Here is a 23289-nt window from a genome sequence, read left to right as displayed (position 1 = left end):
AAAGGAACACTTCCTAACTCATTTTATGAAGCTAACATCATTTTAATACCAAAACCAGGTATAGATGCTACAAGAAAGGAAAACTATAGTCCCATCTTCCTGATAAACACAGACACACAAAATTCTCAAGAAAATATTAGCAAACCTAACCAACAGCGCATTGAAAGAATTATACACCACAATCACATGGGGTTTATGCCAGGAATGCAAAGATGGTTCAACAGAAGAAAATCAATTAATAGAATACAGCACATTGACAAATAGAAAGGGAAAAATCATATGAACATCTCAACTGATGCTGAAAAAGCATTGACAAAATTCAACATCCTTTTCTGCTAAAAACACATTAAAAGGTAGGAATCAAAGATAAATTCCTCAACATGATAAAAGGCATATATGAAAACTCACAGCCAGCATCATACTCAATGATGAGAGCTGAAAGCTTTAACCCCAAGATCAGGAACAAGACAAAGATGCAGTCTGTTACCACTATTATTCAACGTTGTTCTTGATATTCTAGTGAGAGCAATCAGGCAGGAAAAAGAAACAAAATGCATCCAAACTGGAAAGGAAGAAATAAAATTTTCATTATTTGTAGATGACATAACACTATACTTGGAAAATCCTGAGAAATCTACAACAAAGTTACTTCAGTTAATAAACAAATTCAGCAAGGAGACAGGTTACAAAATTAATGTGCAAAAATCACCAATGTTTCTATACACAAGCAATGACCTAACTAAGGAGTTCATTAAGGAAAAATTTCCATTCAAAATAACAAGGAAAAGAATCAAGTATCTAGGAATGAATTTAACTAGGTATGTAAAGGGTTTGTACACAGAGAACTGCATAACATTGTTAAAAAAAAATCAAAGAAGACCTAAATAGGTGGAAAGACATTCCCTGCTCATAGATACAAAGGTTAAATGTAGTTAAGACGTCAATTCTACCCAAATTGATCTACAGATTCAACACAGTACCAGTCAAAATTCTATCAACCTACTTTGAAGACTTGCAAAAGCTAGTTACCAAATTTATCTGGAAAGGAAAGAGACCCCAAATCGTAAAAAAGAAGAACGAGGTGGGAGGATTTACACTCCCTGACTTTAAAATCTATTATAAAGCCATAGTAGTCAAAACAGCATGGTACTGGCACAAATACAGAAGCTTTGACCAATGGAATCAAACTGAGAGCACAGAAATAGACCACCAAATATATGATAAAATGTTCTTCGACAAGGCCCCCAAATCCACTGATATGGGACAAAATAGTCTTTTCAATAAATGGACATGGGAGAACTGGATAGCAATAGCCAGAAGAATGAAAGAGGACCCTTGCCTTACACCCTATATAAAAATTAACTCAAATTGGATCAAACACCTAAACATAATAACCAATACCATAAACCTCCTAGAAGAAAAGGTAGGGAAACATCTTCAAGACTTAGTTATAGGAGGTAGCTTCCTAAACTTTACACCCAAAGCAGAAGCAACAAAAGAAAAAAATGAGAACTCCTCAAAATCAAATGCTTTTGTGCCTCAAAAGACTTTCTCAAAAAAGTGAAGAGACAGCCAAGTCAATGGGAGAAAGTATCTGGAAACCATATTGGACAAATGTTTGATATCCTATATACATAAACAATCATACAACTCAACAACAAAAGAACAAGCAACCCAATTATAAAGTGAGCTAAAGATATGAATAGACACTTTTCTGAAGAGCAAATAGAGATGGCTGAAAAGCACATGAAGAGATGCTCATTTTCATTAGCTATAAGGGAAATGCAGATCAAGACTACAATGAGATACCACCTCACACCTATAAGAATGGCTACTATTAAATGCAAAATTACAAATGCTGGAGAGGATGTGGAGAAATTAGGACACTTATGCACTGCTGGTGGGAAGGTATAATGCACAGCCACTATGGAAGACAGTCTAGTGGTTCCTCAGAAAACTAAACATTCAGTTGCCCTATGACGCTGCAATACTACTATCCAGTTTTTACCCAGAAGAGCTGAAAGCAGTGACACAAACAGAGATTTGCACACCGATGGTCATAGCAGCACTATTCACAATCATTAAAAGATGGAAGCAATTCAAGTGGCCATAACTGACAAATTTGATAGCCATAACCATCAAAACATGATGGAATATTATGCAGCAGTTAGATGAAATGATGTCTTGAACCACATGACAAAATGTATGAGACTTGAGGCCATAATGCTGAGTGAAATAAGCCCGACACAAAAGGATAGATACTGTATGATTCCAATTTTATGACCATGGTAATATAAAATCAGAGACTTATAAAATCAGAGGCTTATAATACAGAATAGAGGGAACCTACAGATATACAGAAACTTGAGATGGGTGAACAGTTTGCTAATGAGGTTGAACTTAACTGTAAGGGAACACACAGAAGTGAAGACGGTTCACTAGTGGGTCTATAAGTAGTATTATCATGTTGAAGGTGAACATGATTGAAAGGGGTTGCATAGAGTCATGTGTCCCACCAATTAACACTACAAATACTTATATAAGTTCTTACATAAACTATTGCAAAGGTATGAATCTTGTATGAAGACTGTATAAATTTGGGGTATGGGGCTATGTTTAACGGGAAAACTTCAACAGTACCACAACAATAACAGGGGTACATAATGGGGGGAAGAACAAGAGTTGAGGGGGAGGTTGGATTTTCTATTTCATACGGATGTTTTAATGGCTACTTTTCTATTGAGAACAATGAAATTATCTAAAATTGAGAGTGCTGATGGGCTGTTTGTTTCAGACATTATACATGAGGCCCAGTAAATAGAGGTGGCTGAAGGATGCACTGATTCAGAAATAGATTGGTGAACAATGGTGTAAACATAATAATCAAACATGGTGCTGCTACAAAAAGGAACGAAGCTGTGAAGCAGGCAAACACGAGAATGGACCTGTGGGACATTTTGGTGAGACAAAATAAGCCAGAAACAAAAGATCAAATATTTCATGATCTCATTTAAAAAATATTTATAAGAAAACTGGGGCCTAAATTGCAACATCTTATAGCAGTCACATTTAAGTCGGAGTGGTAGTTGTTATTTCTGGATTTCACGGGGCTATTTCATATAAGTATAACCTGGTATTTAGAGATAAGAATGAACCCAGTTGGGTTGGGATTAAGGTAATTCAGAGTACAGGGGTAAGGAAGACATTGTATGTATTTTAGAACTTTACCTACTCTTTGAGACCAAATAAAGAAAGTTTTCTTATGCCCGGAACCGAGATTTTCTGTAGCACATAATCTAACTCCATCTGTCTGCATAGATCATTTAAACAATCCAAACCCAGGGAACCCAGAATAAGGATGAGAGTCTTTAATCCGGTATAGTATAATATAATGTCTGGATACATTCCAGAGTATATTAAGCAGATAATCAAAAAGTTCTGGCAAAGCCCCTTGAGGGATGGGAGAAAAAATATAGAACTATTAAACTTTACCACCAGGGAAACCCCAGATACTGTGCCAAGCATTAACGACACCCATATCAATAGGCCAAGCTCTTACCTTTTTTTTAATTTCAAATAAAGATATTTGCTTTACATACAAATACAGCTTGCACAGAATATCTTTTTCAATCCTTTCACTTTCAATCTGTGTCCCTGAGTTTGAGATGTGTCTCTTGTAGACAGCATACAGATGGATTGTGTTTTTTAATCAATTCTGCCAGTCTGTACCTTCAATTGGTGAGTTTAGCCCATTAACATTCAAAGTAATCCAAGATCTCATGCTGAGGTTTAGTCTTACAAAGCTTATGTATGTAGCAGAGAAGTTTAGACTACCTATAGATATGCCTAAGAGTCACCCCTCTGGAGGACTTCTGTTGTTCAGATGTGGCCTTACTCTCTTTAAGTCCAACTCTGCAAGTGAAACTATTACCCTCCCCCCTACATGGGACATGACATCCAGGGATGAAAGTCTCCCTGGTGGCATGGGAGATGACCCTCAGGGATGAGTGTGGCCCTGACACTGTGGGATCAACAATGCCATTCTCACAAAAAGGAGGAAAATAAGTATAAGAAATAAGGTATCCATGTCTGAGAGAGTTCTAATAGAGCTGAGAGGTCACCCTTACACATGCTTCAGTTAGACATTGCTACCTATCATAACTTGCCAAATCCCAAGGAAAACCATTCCTGCCAATCCGAAAGAATATCTAAGGCATTATAAAAGATTCTACAAAGGTTCATTTCATGCACTAGGGTAACTCTCCAACACCTACAACCTCCAGATGGGTCCCTGGACCAGAGAAGTCCTGAAATTCAGAGGACTTCCAGAACATCAACTCATTACATCCCCTATCTCATATTATCAACAATCCTTTCCAACATGAAAAAGTCATAATGGCCATAGTCTAGATAGTGGGAGAAAAATCAAAGGTGATGGTGGAATTATACAGATAAGGTCGGGTTTAACAAATGAATATGAGTTCTGAATCATTATACTGATATTCCTTTTAGCCTTAAGTACCTTAGAGCAGCTAGAAATTTTACCTAAAGTTATAGAATTGTAACCTATATCAAACTCTGAAATCTGTTCTATAATTAATTGTGATGTACTTTGAATTATTGCTTTTATGTGCATATGCTATTTAAAGAGAAGGGGGAGTATAACAGAGAAGACAGGATTTAACAAATGAATGTGACTGCTGAAGCTTTATATTGATATTTCTATTGATCTCCAGTGTCTTGGAGCAGCTAGAGGAAAAAAACAAAAAATCGTGGCATTATAACCCATACTAAGTTCTAAAATCTGTTCTGTAACCCATACTAAATTTTAAAATCCATTCTGTAACTACCTGTTAAAATGTAGTTGGAAAATTATTGCTTTTTTTTTGGTATATGTTATATTTCACAATAAAAAAAAATTTTAAAAAAAGGAGGAGAGATTTCTGGTTATAGCAGAGCAAGAGACTGGCAAATCCATAACTCCAAAAAAACACCTATAAAATTACACAATAGTGTACAAGGGAAATTGGTCAAAGCCAAACCCCAAGTGGAGAAGCATTTATTCAAAAAAAGCTGCTAGATATTGGAGGACAATGGGATATAGTCCTAACTGTTCAGGTATGGTACCATTCACCTCACCTCTCCTGGCTCAGTCAATAAAGTAGCTTTACCAGGGTAAAGCTGACTGTGAAAACAAGAGTTTTGCTACTAGAAGGTGCTACCAAAATTTGCAACAAAGAGCCAAGAGCCCCTGTCTGGTGGCACTGGCAGCAAAAACAGCAAATTTTGTAAGAAACAAAAAAGGGTTGGGAAAACCCTGTGGTTCTTCTGCTAACTTCATGCTGTAGTATCAGCTAGGGAACATGACAGATAGTTAAAATATTCAGAAATCTAATAGGGAATGAAATGAAATGAAAGAGGCATGGAGGACTCTCCACACATAACCTAGGAGAAAGTAGAAGCTGAGGCAGATTTGAAAATGCTTGTGTTTTGAAGGTACCCTCCCGACCTACATGCAAATTACTGGAAAATGAGCACAACCCTCTGACTAATCATTTGCTGACCACTAAGCTATGTAAAAGATCAATCCCTTCGAAGTCAAACTAAAAATGAAAATTAGAATGAAAAAAATTAACAGAATTAAGGGGCTGTACACTTTGGGGAAGAAAGATTATGGAGATTAAATCCAGGATGCGAACACACAAAAAATGTCCAACAATAATTGTCAGAAGGTTTATTTTACAAACACATCAGAATCTATAGTTGCTACATTACCTAAACGTCCAATTAAAAAAAAAATTCTTAGACATGCAAACAGGAATGTGTGACCTAAACTGAGGATAAAAGAAAAAAAAGTAGCCAACAGAAACAGACTCTGAGTGGACATGACTCTTGGGTTAGCAAACAAAGAATACAAAGCAACTATTATAAATATGTCAAAGGCAACTGTACTTTTAAAAAGTTAAAAATACATATAATTACAAAGTGACAGGGAATTTCGATAAAGAAATATTAATGCCTAAACTACGAAAGCAGCAGAGTTGAAAAGTTCAATAACAGAAATGAAGAAAAATTACTATGGGCTCAAGAGAAGATATGAGACGGCATTAAAAAAAATGGCAAACTTGGAAAAACAGGAACAGAAACTATCGAATTATATAAAGAAAAAGACTACAGAAAAATGAACAGAACCTCAAAGACCTGTGGAATAACACCACATCTGCCAACATATATATGAAGGCTGACTAGAAAGAGAGAAAGGAGAAAAGATTTTTGGAAATAACAGCTGAAAACATCTCAAATTTAAAAACAAAACAAAATACTAATCTCCTGAACCATGAAACTCAAAGTGATGCTCAACGGGACAAACACAAAGACATCTACACGGAGGCACTTCAAGCTGTTAAAGGCTACACAGAGCCACAGAAGAGGAAAAATATCATGCAGGCAGCAACAGAAAAATGGCTCATCAAATACAAAGGAAAAACAATATGATTAACAGTTAACTAATCATCAGAAAGAAGGCCAGAAGGCAGTAAAAAACATAAAGTAGCATGAATAAATAAACAAGCAAATTGCCAACCAAGAATGCTATATCTAGCAAAACTATTCATCAAAAATGAAGACATTCCCAGATAAACAGACAGAAAATTTGAAAGTAACAAACCTGTCTTACTAGAAGTATTAAAGCAAGTCCCTTGGGCTGAGTGAAAATGACACCAGGGGTAATCTGATTACACAGGAGAAACAAAGAGCACCAGCAATGGCAATAAAAATGGGAAAAGAAAAGACTGCGTGCCAGTTTGAAAGGATTATATACCCTAGAAAAGCCATGTTTTTACCAATCCATTTTGTGGAGGTAGTCATTTCTTTTAATCCCGATTCAGCATTGTACGTTGGAAACGTGATAAGGCTATCCCCATGGAGATGTGACACACCCAATTTTGGGTATCAACCTTTGATTAGAGGGAGATGTGACTTTACCCATTCCAAGAAAGTCTTGATTAGTTTACTGTAATCCTTTAAAAGAGGAAACATTTTGGAAAAAGCTTCAGAGCCAGGAGAACCATACGAGCCCATGCAGTCAGACACCTTTGGAGATGAAGGAAGAAAACACTCCTAGGGGAGCTTAATGAAACAAGAAGCCTGGAGAGAGGTCACCATGTTTGTCATATACCTTTCCAGTTGAGAGAGAAACCCTGAACTCCATGAGCCTTTTGTGAGTGAAAGTAACTTTTTATGCTGCCTTAATTTGGACATTTTTAACGACTTGCTTTAATTTAGACATTTTCATGGCCTTAGAATTGTGAACTTGCAACTTAATTAATTCCCCCTTTTAAAAGCCATTCTGTTTCTGGTATAGTGCATTCTGTGCTAGCAGCAAACGAGGACAGCCAAATATCTGGCTCTTTCCGCTTCATCTTAAATTCAGGTGTCTTTTATGAATAATCAAAAGCAGCAAAAGCCAATGCTATCAGGCCAGTTTTAAAGCTAGGAAAAGAGATGAAAAAGAGAGGTTTGCCTCTATTCAGTTTCAGGACAGTATTATTCAAGGCTTAACTGAAACTGGTACTGATCTGGAAGCAGTAGCAAAGTTTCTTGATGCTTCTGGAACAAAACTTAATTATCACCGAAATGCAGAAAAACTCTTTTACATTCCGGTAGCCCGTGGAATGCTAGCCCAGGTGGTACACTGGCAGATGACATGATGGATACAGATGTTTGTGTGCTCATAACACAAGAAAACCGAGAGACCATGCAAGCATTTGCTCAGGTTTCTATCAAGTTAATCAGGTGCTACAAATACCTAGAGAAAGATTTTGAAGATGACATTAAAAAGCTGCTGCTATTCTTAAAGAGTTTTTCAGTCTGAAAGGAACACACTGGCGAGGTTGACTGGTGTTCTTCTGGCTAATGGAACACTTATTGCATCCATTCTTAATAGCCTTTATAATGAGAATTTGGTTAAAAAAGGGGTTTCGGCAGCTTTTGCAGTAAAGCTCTTTAAATCATGGATAAATGAAAAAGATACCAATGTAGTAGCTGCAAGTCTTCAGAAAGTCAGCACGGGTAAGAGACTGATAGAACTTTTTCCTGCCAATAAGTAAGCATTAAACACTTCACAAAGAATTTTACTGAGGCAGACTTGAAAGAGTTCAGAATCAACAAACCATAGGACCTCGTAAAGAACTTCAAGAACAGAAGTCTTATGGTAATCCATTTAAGGATATCATTTTATATGTCAAGGAGGAGATGAAAAGAAAGATAAATATCCCAGAATCAGTTGTCATTGGTTTACTCTGGTCAAGTGTAATGAGCTCTGAGGAATGGAACAAAAGAGAGGAACTTGTAACAGAGCAAGCCACCAAGCGCTTGAAGCAATACAGCCCGCTATTTGCTGCCTTTAGTACTCAAGGTCAATCTGAGCTCTATTACTGAAGAATCAGGAGTATTGTTATGACAACATTCATTTCATGAAATCATTCCAGAAAATAGTGTCACTTTCTTTAAAGCTGAAGTCATGAGTAAAGAACCCATTTTGAAATGGTATAAAGATGTGTATGTTGCAAAGGGGAAAAATGTCTTCCTTGAGCAACTGGAAAAGTTTGTTGAGTGGCTCAAAAATGCTGAAGAGTAATCTGAGTCTGAAGCTGAAGAAGGTGACTGAATTTTGAAACTACATCCTCAGTAAAGCAAATAAGAGTTGTAGATAAAATGTCACATCTCATGTATCCTGATCATTACATCTTCCTACCTCCCTATATCAAGCATGATATAGGGGCTTTCATGGCAAATCTTATTGTAACTGCTTCTATGGTTACTGAAAATGGTGGATTTAGTTTCTTAAACCATGTTTCGCTTGTTTCTTTTTTAACTTTTTTATTGTCCAGTATATGAAACCATGTTTTAAGAAACTACAGGAGCTACAGATTTGAATCTAATGCTGCATTTGTCTTTTCAGTTATTTTCTACCTCCTGTATTTTCTACTATAAAAATGTAATTTAAGGCCTTTCACAGTGAGTGGTTTACTTTATTCCCTGGGTTTTCTATATAAACAGTCTTCAAAAAATGATTTGGTTAAAAACACTGTGTTACAAAAACTGCTTGCGAATTAAACTGTAAAATTTAAAAAAAAAAAGAAGTCTGCAGCTAAAGCAGTGTTTAGGTTGAAATTTACAACTTTAAACACCCACACCTGAAAAGAAGAAAGGTCTTAAATTGTGAAGGTATGAATATTTCCTTCCTTCTTGTTTTAAGTACATCTATATTTGTAGCAACAATATCTTGTTTTCTTACCATATGACATAACCTGCATTGCTCATGTTATAATATTTAAGTTATAAACATCGACATTAAGAGTGGATGTCAGGCTTCCGGAGAAGAGGGCGGCTTAGTAAGACGCGCGGGTCTTAGTTACTTCTCCAGAACAGCTACTAGGGAAGTAGAAACGATACAGAACAGCTCCCGGAGCCACGACAGAGACCAAGAAGACAGCGTACCCCATTCTGGAACGACTGACTGGCTGGGAGAACCCGCTGCGGTGAGATCACCGAGGGGCGCGCGCTTCCCCGGGCCGGGGCAGCAGGCGGCCAGAGTTCCTCCCTTCGTCCTTCCCGGGCTAGCTAGGAGAATTGGACAGGCAATCCCATCAAGCTGCAGTGGCTGGCACACCCACCCCCCCACGCGTGGCCCCCGGGACAAGCTGGGAGAATTGGATCGGGGATCCCCCAAGTCGCGGAGACCGGCGACTGGGGTCCATACCAAACACGTGGCTTCACGGTCCGGCTGGGAACAGTGGATAGGCACTCCCCCAAGCCGCGACGGTCGGCGCCCCCCCGCCACGCTTCGTGCCCCGGGCCGACTGGGAAATTTGGGCAGGCGCTCCCCCAAGCCGCGGAGGCCGGCGCCCCCCCACCACGCTTGGCGGCCCGGGCCGGATGGGAAATTTGGACAGGCGCTTCCCAAGTTGAGGAGGCCGGCGACCCTCCCCACGCACGGATTCCCAGGCCGGTTGGGAGATTCGGATTGGCACTCCCCCAAGCTGCTTCGGCTGGTGACCCTCCCCCACAGCGAGAGTTTTCCAAAGTCAAAGGAGCCACAGCATCTTTTACCGGTGGGACCCAGAGACAGACGAGCACCATGAGCCGCACCTACTGGGCAGGATAAGGAAAATAGAGCCCAAAGATTTCACAGAAAAATCTTTCAACTTGCTGGGTCCCACACCCAGGAATTTCTGATTAAATGCCCAGACGCCAGCAGAAGATAATGGATCATGCTCGGAAAACTGAACATAAGGCCCAGTCAAAGGAACAAACCAATAGTTCAAATGAGATACAGGAGCTGAGACAACTAATGCTGAATATACGAACAGAAATGGAAAACCTCTTCAAAAACCAAATCAATAAATTAAGGGAGGACATGAAGAAGACATGGGCTGAACAAAAAGAAGAAATCGAAAAACTGAAAAAACAAATCACAGAACTTATGGGAGTGAAGGACAAAGTAAAAAAGATGGAAAAAACAATGGATACCTACAATGACAGATTTAAAGAGAAAGAAGCTAGAATTAGTGAACTGGAGGATGGAACATCTGAATTCCAAACAGATACAGAAACTATAGGGAAAAGAATGGAAAACTTTGAACAGGGGATCAGGGAACTCAAGGACAATATGAACCGCACAAATATATGTGTTGTGGGTGTCCCAGAAGAAGAAGAGAAGGGGAAAGGAGGAGAAAGACTAATGGAAGAAATTATCACTGAATATTTCCCAACTCTTATGAAAGACCTAAAATTACAGATCCAAGAAGTGCAGCGCACCCCAAAGAGAATAGACCCAAAAAGGCGTTCTCCAAGACACTTACTAATTAGAATGTCAGAGGTCAAAGAGAAAGAGAGGATATTGAAAGCAGCAAGAGAAAAACAATCCATCACATACAAGGGAAACCCAATAAGCCTATGTGTAGATTTCTCAGCATAAACCATGGAAGCGAGAAGACAGTGGGATGATATATTTAAATTACTAAAAGAGAAAAACTGCCAACCAAGACTTCTATGTCCAGCAAAATTGTCCTTCAAAAATGAGGGAGACATTAAAATATTTTCAGACAAAAAGTCACTGAGAGAATTTGTGACCAAGAGACCAGTTCTGCAAGAAATATTAAAGGGAGGACTAGAGTCAGATACGAAAAGACAGAAGAGAGACGTATGGAGAAGAGTGAAGAAAGAAGGAAAGTCAGATATGATATATATAATACAAAAGGCAAAATGGTAGAGGAAAATATTATCCAAACAGTAATAACACTAAATGTTAATGGACTGAATTTCCCAATCAAAAGGCATAGACTGGCAGAATGGATTAAAAAACAGGATCCTTCTATATGCTGTCTACAGGAAACACATCCTAGACCCGAAGTTAAACATAGGTTGAAAGTGAAAGGCAGGGAAAAGATATTACATGCAAATAACAACCAGAAAAGAGCAGGAGTAGCTATACTAATATCCAACAAATTAGACTTCAAATGTAAAACAGTTAAAAGAGACAAAGAAGGACACTATCTACTAATAAAAGGAACAATTAAACAAGAAGTCATAACAATCATAAATATTTATGCACCGAACCAGAATGCCCGAAAATACGTGAGGAATACACTGCAAACACTGAAAAGGGAAATAGACACATATACCATAATAGTTGGAGACTTCAATTCACCACTCTCATCAATGGACAGAACATCTAGACAGAGGATAAATAAAGAAATAGAGATTTTGAATATTACTATAAATGAGCTAAACTTAACAGACATTTATAAGACATTACATTCCACAACAGCAGGAAACACCTTTTTCTCAAGTGCTCATGGATCATTCTCAAAGAGAGACCATATGCTGGGTCACAAAGCAAGTCTCAACAAATTTAAAAAGACTGAAATCATACACAACACTTTCTGGGATCATGAAGGAACGAAGTTGCAAAGGAATAACAGGAGGAGTGCCAGAATATTCACAAATATTTATTTCCTTCTTCAGTGCTCTTGCTTTAGGTTTAGGTCCATAAAACTGCCTCCAATTATAAGATTCATAAGATATCTCCCTACATTTTCCTCTAACTGTTTTATGGTCTTAAACCTAATGTTTAGATCTTTGATCCATTTTGAGCTAACTTTTGTGTAGGGTGTGAGATATGGGTCTTCTTTCATTCTTTTGCATATGGATATCCAGTTCTCTAGGCACCATTTATTGAACAGACTGTTCTGTCCCAGGTGAGTTGGCTTGACTGCCTTATCAAAGATCAAATGTCCATAGATGAGAGGGTCTATATCTGAGCACTCTATTCGATTCCATTGGTCGATATATCTATCTTTATGCCAATACCATGCTGTTTTGACCACTGTGGCTTCATAATATGCCTTAAAGTCAGGCAGCGCGAGACCTCCAGCTTCGTTTTTTTTCCTCAAGATGTTTTTAGCAATTCAGGGCACCCTGCCCTTCCAGATAAGTTTGCTTATTGGTTTTTCTATTTCTGAAAAATAAGTTGTTGGGATTTTGATTGGTATTGCATTGAATCTGTAAGTAAATCAATTTAGGTAGCATTGACATCTTAACTATATTTAGTCTTCCAATCCATGAACACGGTATGCCCTTCAATCTACTTAGGTCTTCTGTGATTTCTTTTAGCAGTTTTTTGTAGTTTTCTTCATATAGGTTTTTTGTCTCTTTAGTTAAATTTATTCCTAGGTATTTTATTCTTTTAGTTGCAATTGTAAATGGGATTCGGTTCTTGATTTTCCCCTCCGCTTGTTCGTTGCTACTGTATAGAAATGCTACAGATTTTTGAATGTTGATCTTTTAACCTGCTACTTTGCTGTACTCATTTATTAGCTCTAGTAGTTTTGTTGTGGATTTTTCCGGGTGTTCAACGTATAGGATCATATCGTCTGCAAACAGTGATAGTTTTACTTCTTCCTTTCCAATTTTGATGCCTTGTATTTCTTTTTCTTGTCTAATTGCTCTGGCTAGAACCTCCAACACAATGTTGAATAATAGTGGTGATAGTGGACATCCTTGTCTTGTTCCTGATCTTAGGGGGAAAGTTTTCAATTTTTCCCCATTGAGGATGATATTAGCTGTGGGTTTTTCATATATTCCCTCTATCATTTTAAGGAAGTTCCCTTGTATTCCTATCTTTTGAAGTGTTTTCAACAGGAAAGGATGTTGAATCTTGTCAAATGCCTTCTCTGCATCAATTGAGATGATCATGTGATTTTTCTGCTTTGATTTGTTGATATGGTGTATTACATTAATTGATTTTCTTATGTTGAACCATCCTTGCATACCTGGGATGAATCCTACTTGGTCATGATGTATAATTCTTTTAATGTGTTGTTGGATATGATCTGCTAGAATTTTGTTGAGCATTTTTGCATCTGTATTAATTAGAGAGATTGGTCTGTAGTTTTCTATTTTTGTAATATCTTTGCCTGGTTTTGGTATGAGGGTGATGTTGGCTTCATAGAATGAATTAGGTAGCTTTCCCTCCACTTCAATTTTTTTGAAGAGTTTGAGGAGAGTTGGTACTAATTCTTTCTGGAATGTTTGGTAGAATTCACATGTGAAGCCGTCTGGTCCTGGGCTTTTCTTTTTAGGAAGCTTTTGAATGACTGATTCAATTTCTTTACTTGTGATTGGTTTGTTGAGGTCATCTATTTCTTCTTGAGTCAAAGTTGGTTGTTCATGTCTTTCCAGGAACCCGTCCATTTCATCTAAATTGTTGTATTTATTAGCGTAAAATTGTTCAGAGTATCCTGTTATTACCTCCTTTATTTCTGTGAGGTCAGTAGTTATGTCTCCTCTTCCATTTCTGATCTTATTTATTTGCATCCTCTCTCTTCTTCTTTTTGTCAATCTTGCTAAGGGCCCATCAATCTTATTGATTTTCTCATAGAACCAACTTCTGGTCTTATTGATTTTCTCTATTGTTTTCATGTTTTCAATTTCATTTATTTCTGCTCTGATCTTTGTTATTTCTTTCCTTTTGCTTGTTTTGGGATTAGTTTGCTGTTCTTTCTCCAGTTCTTCCAAGCGGACAGTTAATTCCTGAATTTTTGTCTTTTCTTCTTTTCTGGTATAGGCATTTAGAGCAATAAATTTCCCTCTTAGCACTGCCTTTGCTGCGTCCCATAGGTTTTGATATGTTGTGTTTTTGTTTTCATTCTCCTCGAGATATTTACTAAATTCTCTTGCAGTTTCTTCCTTGACGTACTCGTTGTTTAAGAGTATGTTGTTGAGCCTCCACGTATTTGTGAATTTTCTGGCACTCCTCCTGTTATTGCTTTCCAACTTCATTCCTTCATGATCCCAGAAAGTGTTGTGTATGGTTTCAATCTTTTTAAATTTGTTGAGACTTGCTTTGTGACCCAGCATATGGTCTATCTTTGAGCTCATATGATCCATGAGCACTTGAGAAAAAGGTGTATCCTGCTGTTGTGGGATTTAATGTCCTATAAATGTCTGTTTAGTCTAGCTCCTTTATAGTAATATTCAGATTCTCTATTTCTTTATTGATCCTCTGTCTAGATGTTCTGTCCATTGATGAGAGTGGGGAATTGAAGTCTCCAACTATTATGGTATTTGTGTCTATTTCCCTTTTCAGTGTTTGCAGTGTATTCCTCACGTATTTTGGGGCATTCTGGTTCGGTGCGCAAATATTTATGATTGTTATGTCTTCTTGTTTAATTGTTCCTTTTATTAGTATATAGGGTCCTTCTTTGTCTCTTTTAACTGTTTTACATTTGAAGTCTAACTTGTTGGATATTAGTATAGCCACTCCTGCTATTTTCTGGTTGTTATTTGCATGAAATATCTTTTCCCAACCTTTCACTTTCAACCTATGTTTATCTTTGGGTCTAAGATGTGTTTCCTGTAGACAGCATATAGAAGGATCCTGTTTTTTAATCCATTCTGCCAGTCTATGTCTTTTGATTGGGGAATTCAGTCCATTAACATTTAGTGTTATTACTGTTTGGCTAATATCTACCATTTTGCCTTTTGTATTATATATATCATATCTGACTTTCCTTCTTTCTACACTCTTCTCCATACCTCTCTCTTCTGTCTTTTCGGTTCTGACTCTAGTGCTCCCTTTAGTATTTCTTGCAGAGCTGGTCTCTTGGTCACAAATTCTCTCAGTGACTTTTTGTCTGAGAATGTTTTAATTTCTCCCTCATTTTTAATTCTTTTTTTTAAATTTTTTTTATTAATCAAAAAAAAGAAAAGAAATTAACACAACATTTAGAAATCATTCCATTCTATACACGCCCTCAGTAATTCTTAGTATCATCACATAGATGTATGATCATCATTTCTTAGTACATTTGCATCGATTTAGGAAAAGAACTAGCAAAACAGCAGAAAAAGATATAGAATGTTAATACAGAGAAGAGAATTAAAATAATAATACTACTAATATATATATATATATAAAAAGGAAAAAGAAAAAAACAAAAACAAAAGATACAAACACACAAACAAACAAACAAAAAACCATATTTCAGGTGCAGCTTCATTCAGTGTTCCAACCTAGTTACATTACACTTAGGTATTATTGTGCTGTCCATTTTTGAGTTTTTGTATCTAGTCCTGTTGCACAGTCTGTATTCCTTCAGCTCCAATCACCCATTATCTTACCCTGTTTCTAACTCCTGCTGGTCTCTGTTACCAATGATATATTCCAAGCTGATTCTCGAATGTCGGTTCACATCAGTGGGACCATACAGTATTTGTCCTTTAGTTTTGGGCTAGACTCACTCAGCATAATGTTCTCTAGGTCCATCCATGTTATTACATGCTTCATAAGTTTAGTCTGTCTTAAAGCTGCATAATATTCCATTGTAGGTATATGCCACAGTTTGTTTAGCCACTCGTTTGTTGATGGACATTTTGGCTGTTTCCATCTCTTTGCAATTGTAGATAATGCTGCTATAAACACTGGTGTGTAAATGTCCGTCTGTGTCTTTGCCCTTAAGTCCTTTGAGTAGATACCTAGCAGTGGTATTGCTGGGTCGTAATCCATTCTGCCATTCTATGTCTTTTGATTGGGAAATTCAGTCCATTAACTTTTAGTGTTATTACTATTTGGATAATATTTTCCTCTACCATTTTGGCTTTTGTATTATATATATCATATCTGTTTTCCTTCTTTCTACACTCTTCTCCATACCTCTCTCTTCTGTCTTTTCGTATCTGACTCTAGTGCTCCCTTTAGTATTTCTTGCAGAGCTGGTCTCTTGGTCACAAATTCTCTCAGTGACTTTTTGTCTATGAATGTTTTAATTTCTTCCTCATTTTTGAAGGATAATTTTGCTGGATATAGGAGTCTTGGTTGGCAGTTTTTCTCTTTTAGTAATTTAAATATATCATCCCACTGTCTTCTAGCTTCCATGGTTTCTGCTGAGAAATCTACACATAGTCTTATTGGGTTTCCCTTGTATGTGACAGATTGTTTTTCTCTTGCTGCTTTCAAGATCTTCTCTTTCTCTCTGACCTCTGACATTCTAACTAGTAAGTGTCTTGGAGAATGCCTATTTGGGTCTAATCTCTTTGGGGTGCGCTGCACTTCTTGAATCTGTAATTTTAGGTCTTTCATAAGAGTTGGGAAATTTTCAGTGAAAATTTCTTCCATTAGTTTTTCTCCTCCTTTTCCCTTCTCTTCTCCTTCTGGGACACCCACAACACGTATATTTGTGCACTTCATATTGTCATTCAGTTCCCTGATTCCCTGTTCAAATTTTTCCATTCTTTTCCCTATAGTTTCTGTTTCTTTTTGGAATTCAGATGTTCCATCCTCCAGTTCACTAATTGTAGCTTCTGTCTCTTTAGATCTATCATTGTAGGTATCCATTGTTTTTTCCATTTTTTCTTCTTTGTCCTTCACTCCCACAAGTTCTGTGATTTGTTTTTTCAGATTTTCTATTTCTTCTTTTTGTTCAGCCCATGTCTTCTTCATGTCCTCCCTCAATTTATTGGTTTTTGAAGAGTTTTTCCATTTCTGTTCGTATATTCAGCATTAGTTGTCTCAGCTCCTGTATCTCATTTGAACTATTGGTTTGTTCCTTTGACTGGGCCATATCTCCAATTTTCCGAGCGTCATCCATTATTTTCTGCTGGTGTCTGGGCATTTGATCAGATTTCCCTGGGTGTGGGACCCAGCTGGTTGAAAGGTTTTTCTGTGGAATCTCTGGGCTCTGTTTTTCTTTTCCTGCCCAGTAGGTGGCGCTCGTTTGTCTGCGGGGCAGTCGGCCCGGGAAACCGTGCATGGAGGCGGTGGTCGCTGGCCGCGGCTTGGGGGAGTGCCGGTCCAAATTGCCCAGCTGGCCTGAGACGCCAAGCGTGACGGGAGGGCCCCGCTATCCAATGTTCCCAGCCAGACCGGGGAGCCACATGTGTGTATGGGACCCCAGTCGTCAGCCGCCCCGGCCAGGAAAATGTGCGCCCCTCGGGTATTTCACCGCAGCGGATTCTCCCTGCCCGTTCAGCCGTTCCAGAATGGGGTACGCTGTGTTTTTGGTCTCTGTCGTGACTCCGGGAGCTGTTCCGTGTTGTTTCTGTTTCTTTAGTTGCTTTTCTGGAGGAGGAACTAAGACCCGCGCGTCTTACTAAGCCGCCATCTTTTCCAGAACTCCCTCATTTTTGAAGGACAATTTTGCTGGACATAGGAGTCTTGGTTGGCAGTTTTTCTCTTTTAGTAATTTAAATATATCATCCCACTGTCTTCTAGCCTCCATGGTTTCTGCTGAGAAATCTACACATAGTCTTATTGGGTTTCCCTTGTATGTGATGGATTGTTTTTCTCTTGCTGCTTTCAAGATCCTCTCTTTCTCTTTGACCTCTGACATTCTAACTAGTAAGTGTCTTGGAGAACGCCTATTTGGGTCTAATCTCTTTGGGGTGCGCTGCACTTCTTGGATCTGTAATTTTAGGTCTTTCATAAGAGTTGGGAAATTTTAGTGAAAATTTCTTCCATTAGTTTTTCTCCTCCTTTTCCCTTCTCTTCTCCTTCTGGGACACCCACAACACGTATATTTGTGCACTTCATATTGTCCTTGAGTTCCCTGATACCCTGTTCAAATTTTTCCATTCTTTTCCCTATAGTTTCTGTTTCTTTTTGGAATTCAGATGTTCCATCCTCCAAATCACTAATTCTGTCTTCTTTCTCTTTAAATCTATCATTGTAGGTATCCATTGTTTTTTCTATCTTTTCTACTTTGTCCTTCACTTCCATAAGTTCTGTGATTTGTTTTTTCAGTTTTTCTATTTCTTCTTTATGTTCAGCCCATGTCTTCTTCATGTCCTCCCTCAATTTATCGATTTCGTTTTTGAAGAGGTTTTCCATTTCTGTTCGTATATTCAGCATTAGTTGTCTCAGCTCCTGTATCTCATTTGAACTATTGGTTTGTTCCTTTGACTGGGCCATATTTTCAATTATTTGAGCGTGATCCGTTATCTTCTGTTGGCGTCTGCGCATTTAGACAGATTTCCCTGGGTATTGGATCCAAAAGTTTGGAAAATTTTTCTGTGAAATATCTGGGTTCTGTTTTTCTTATCCTGCCCAGTAGGTGGTGCTCGTGGCACGTTTGTCTGCGGGTCCCACCAGTAAAAGGTGCTGTGGGACCTTTAACTTTGGAAAACTCTCGCCGTCCGGGAGGTTCGCTAGCCGAAGCGGCTTGGAAGAGTGCGAGCCGGCCCGGGGTCCGAACGCGGGGAGGGTCGCTGGCCGCCCCAGCCCGGGAAAGCGCCCGTCCGAATTTCCTAGTCGGCCCGGGGCGACAAGCGTGGCGGGAGGGCGCCAGCGGCAGCGGTCCGCCCGAGAGAGTGCACTTTCCCGGGGAGTCACGGGTTTGGAAGGGGCCTCGCCCACCCGTCACCGTTCTCCGCGGCCTGGGGATTTCCGATCCAATTCTCTCAGTTGGTCCAGGGGGTCGCGCGTGGTGTGGGCGCCAGCTGCCGCAGTTTGAGGGGACCGCCTGTCCAATTCTCCCAGCCGGCCCGGGAAGGGGGAAGGGAGTGACTCCGGCCACTTGCCGCCCCGCCCGGTTAAGTCCGCGCCCCTCGGCGATCTCACCCGAGTGGCTTCTCTCAGCCAGCCAGCCGTTCCAGGATGGGGTACGCTGTCTTTTTTATCTCTGTTGTGGCTTTGGGAGCTGTTCTGTATCGTTTCTACTCCCCTAGTAGCTGTCCTGGAGAAGAAATTAAGATCCGCGCGTCTTACTAAGCCACCATCTTCTCTGAACATGTTGCTTTTAGTTCGGTCAACTGATTTTTATTTTTTTTTTTTTTTTTTGAGGGAGGAAGGGAAGGAAAGACAGAGAAGGAAGGAAGGAAGGAAGGAAGGGAGGAAGAAAGGGAAACATTTTTAAACATTTTCTTGTTTTTTTTTTTGTTATATTTTGTTTGTTTGTTTGTTTTTTTACATGGGCTGGGGCCGGGAATCGAACCGGGGTCCTCCGGCACGGCAGGCAAGCACTCTTGCCCGCTGAGCCACCGCGGCCCGCCCCCGGTCAACTGATTTTTGACAAGGCCCCCAAATCCTCTGAACTGGGACAAAATAGTTTTTTCAATAATTGTGCTTCAACTGGTTATCAATAGTCAAGAGGATGAAAGAGGACCCCTTATCTTACACCCTACACAAAAATTAACTCAAAGTAAATCAAAAACCTACATATAAGAACTAGCACCATAAAGCTTCTAGAAGAAAATATAGGGAAACATCTTCAACACCTAGTAATAGGAGGTAGCTTTCTAAACTTTACACCCAACATACAAGCAACAAAACAAAAAATAGACAAATGAGAACTACTGAAAATTAAATGCTTCTGCACCTCAAAAGACTTTGTCAAAAAGGTGAAGAGGCAGTCAACTCAATGGAAGAAAATATTTGGAAATCAAATATTGGATAAAGAAATCATACAACTCAACAAAAAAGGAAGAAACAATTCAATTATAAAATGAATAAGCATTTTTCCGAAGAGCAAATACAGATGCTCAAAAGCACATAAAGAGATGTTCATTTTCACTGGCTATAAGGGAAATGTATATCAAGACTACAATGAGATACCACCTCACACCTATAAGAATGGCTGCTATTAAACAAACAGAAAACTATAAATGTTGGAAAGAATGTGGAAAAACTGGGACACTTATGCACTGCTGGTGGGAATGTAGAATGGTGCAGCCACTATGGAAGACTATTTAGCGGGTTCCTTAGGAAACTAAAACTAGAGTTGCCCTAAGAACCAGCGATAGCACTTCTTGGTATATACCCAGAAGAGATGAAAGCAACAACACAGACATCTACACACCGATGTTCACAGCAGCATTATTCACAATTGCCAAAAGATGGAAACAAACCAAATGCACATCAACAGACGAATGGATCAATAAAATGTGGTATATACATATGATGGAATATTATGCAGCTGTAAAACAAAATGACGTCTTGAGGCACATGACAATATGGATGAGCTTTGAGGACACAATGCTGAGTGAAGTTAGCCAGACACAAAGGATAGATACTGCATGAGTGCACTTTTATGACCAGCATAAAGGTATAATCAGAAATTTATAATACAGAAGATGCGGGACTTTGAGATACACAGAGGCTAGAGATGGGTGAACCGTTAGCTAATGAGGTTGAACTCCAATGTAAGGGGAGTAGATAGGAGTGAAGGTGATTCTCTAGTGGGTACAGAAGTAATATTATCATACTGAAAATGAACAAGATTGAAAAGGGATGTATAGACCTATGTGTCCCACTGACTCACACTAGAAATATGAATGAGTTTTTGAAAGAATTATTTCAAAGATAAGAGTCTTGTATAAAGAGTGCTTTAGTCCAGGGTACAGGGAGGAAAACTGCTATTGCATGTTCAAAAGGAACAGAGCTACCACAGCAACAGCAGAGGTAAATAACAGGGTGAGGAACAAGAGTTAAGAGGAGGTTTAGATTTCCTATTTGGCGAGGGTGTGCTTATTGGTTTTCTATCTCTTGGGAACAATGAAATTATCTACAATTGAGAGTGCTGTTAGACTGAGGACTTTGGGCCCTCTACACGATGTCCAATGAATGCAGGTCGCTGAAGGATGCACTAAAGGAAAAGTATATTGGCGAACAATGGTGTATACTTATGAATGAAGGCTGTGCTGCTACAAAAACGAACAATGTTGTGAGGCATGCAATGATGTGAATGAACATGTGAGACAAAATATGCCAGAAACAAAAAACAACAATGGGGCGTAGATTGTAAGCTTTTAGATCAGACACATTAAGTCCAGAGTGGCGATTATTATTTCTGGATTTTGCAAGGCTGTTTCATATATGTATAACTTGATATTTAGAGATAACGAAGCCAAACAGTTGGGGTTAAGATAATTCAGAACATAGGGGTAAGGAAGACTGTTGATATTTCAAAACTGCACATACTCTTTGAGACCAATGGAAGAAAGGTTTATTTGATCTGGATCTGAAATTTTATGTATTGTATATAATCTAATTCAACCTATCTGTATAGCTCATTTGAACATTTGAAACACAGGAAGCACACAATAAGAAAGAGGTCCTTTAATCCTGTATAGATTATTGTAATGCCTGGAAACATCCTCAAGTATATTAAGCAGATAATCAAAAAGTATTGGCAAAGTCCCCTGAGGGAGGGGAGAAAGAATATGGAACTATTAGACCTTTCCAAAAGGGAATTTCTTGATACTGTGTCAAATTTTGGGGATATCCAAATCAATAGGCCATACATGTCCTCAATCATGAGGCTTATGCTTGTGAAGCTCATGTAGGTAGCAGAGAAGCTTAGACTACCTATAAGTATGCCTAACAATTACATCTGGAGGATCTCTGTTGTTGCTCAGATGTGGTCTTATTGTCTCTAAGCCCAACTCTGCAACTGAAATCACTGTCCTCCCCACTACATGGGACATGACATCCAAGGGTGAAAGTCTCCCTCGCAACGTGGGAGATGACTCCCAGGGATGAATCCAGACCTGGCACCATGGGATGAATAATTACATCCTGACCAAAATGGGGAAAAGAAGTGTAATTAATAAAGTATCAGTGGCAGAGAGAGTTCAAATAGAGTCGAGAGGCTACTGGGAGGTTGGTCTTAACATAAGCTTCAGGTAGACCAGGCTACCTATCTAACCTGCCAACCCCAACCAGGACCATTCCAGCCAATCCCAAAAAACACCTATATAAGGTTCCATAAGGGCTCCAGGCACTAGAGTAATTTTCCAGAAACCTACAAACCCAGATGGGTCCCTGGTCCATAAAAGTCCTGAAACCTAGCCCAGCCTCTCCAGAACATCAGATAGTTCCATCTACCTAACCCATATTAGTGATGGACCCTTACAATATCAAAAATTTAGAACTGCCATAGCCCAGACAACCCCAAAGAGAGGTATGGAAAAGTCAAAGGTGATAGTGGAATTACACAGAGAAGACAGGACTTAGCAAATGAACATGAATGCTGAATCATTAAATTGATATCTCTTTTAGTCTGCCAATATTTTAGAGCAGCTAGAAATAAAAACCTAAAACTGTGAAATTGTAACCCATGTCAAAGTCTGAAATATGTTCTACAACTAATTGTGGTGCTGTGCTTTAAAATTTATAACTTTTTTGTATATATATATTATTGTTCACCAAAAAAAAAGAAGGAAAAAAGTCAACTGTGATGACAAAAAAATACTTAAGCCCTCTAGCCTCCTATATTCTGGAGCAGCTAAGAGGAAAAATAAGAGAGGAACATACAGTAGCAAGTCAGAAACTCTGGGATCTGTCCTGTAACCACTTATTGGAGAGTACTTTGAAAACTTGCTTTTTTATTTCTTTTCTTTGTATATATTTTATACTATACAATAAAAAAAGTTTTTAAAAAATGAGCAAACAATGTGAACACATATTTCACTAAAGAAGATAAATTTGCAAATGCTTAGTAAGTAAGTACATTCAAAGATATTCACCATCATTACTCATTGGGAAGACAAAATCAGTTATTAGGAAATCATTGCTGGTAGGAATGTAAAATGGCACAACCACTTTGGCAAACAGTTTGATGGTTTCTTTAAGAGGGAGAAAAGATTAGTACATCCTATCGTAGGTCATATTGCTACCAATTCCACTCCTAGTTATCTAGCCAGGTAGAATAAAAACATATGTCTCCACAAAGACTTGTGCACTAATATTCATAGCAGCATCAGCACTCATTAATACACAAAAGCTAGAAC

At 38.7% G+C, this 23289-nt stretch overlaps 1 protein-coding gene and 1 pseudogene across 5 annotated transcripts in view; one reads left to right on the top strand and one right to left on the bottom strand.

Annotated features, from left to right (window-relative positions):
* The window catches only part of GSK3B (glycogen synthase kinase 3 beta), a 283540-nt gene that overhangs the window by 159491 nt on the left and 100760 nt on the right, over positions 1 to 23289 (bottom strand). The window lies entirely within an intron of this gene.
* Positions 7433 to 8668, top strand: LOC143648348 (eIF5-mimic protein 2 pseudogene; annotated as a pseudogene).

Source organism: Tamandua tetradactyla, chromosome 10 (genome assembly GCF_023851605.1).
Source record: "Tamandua tetradactyla isolate mTamTet1 chromosome 10, mTamTet1.pri, whole genome shotgun sequence".
NCBI lineage: Eukaryota > Metazoa > Chordata > Mammalia > Pilosa > Myrmecophagidae > Tamandua > Tamandua tetradactyla.
The sequence above is the reverse complement of the archived record's forward strand: the minus strand, read 5'-3'. Positions and strand labels throughout refer to the sequence as shown.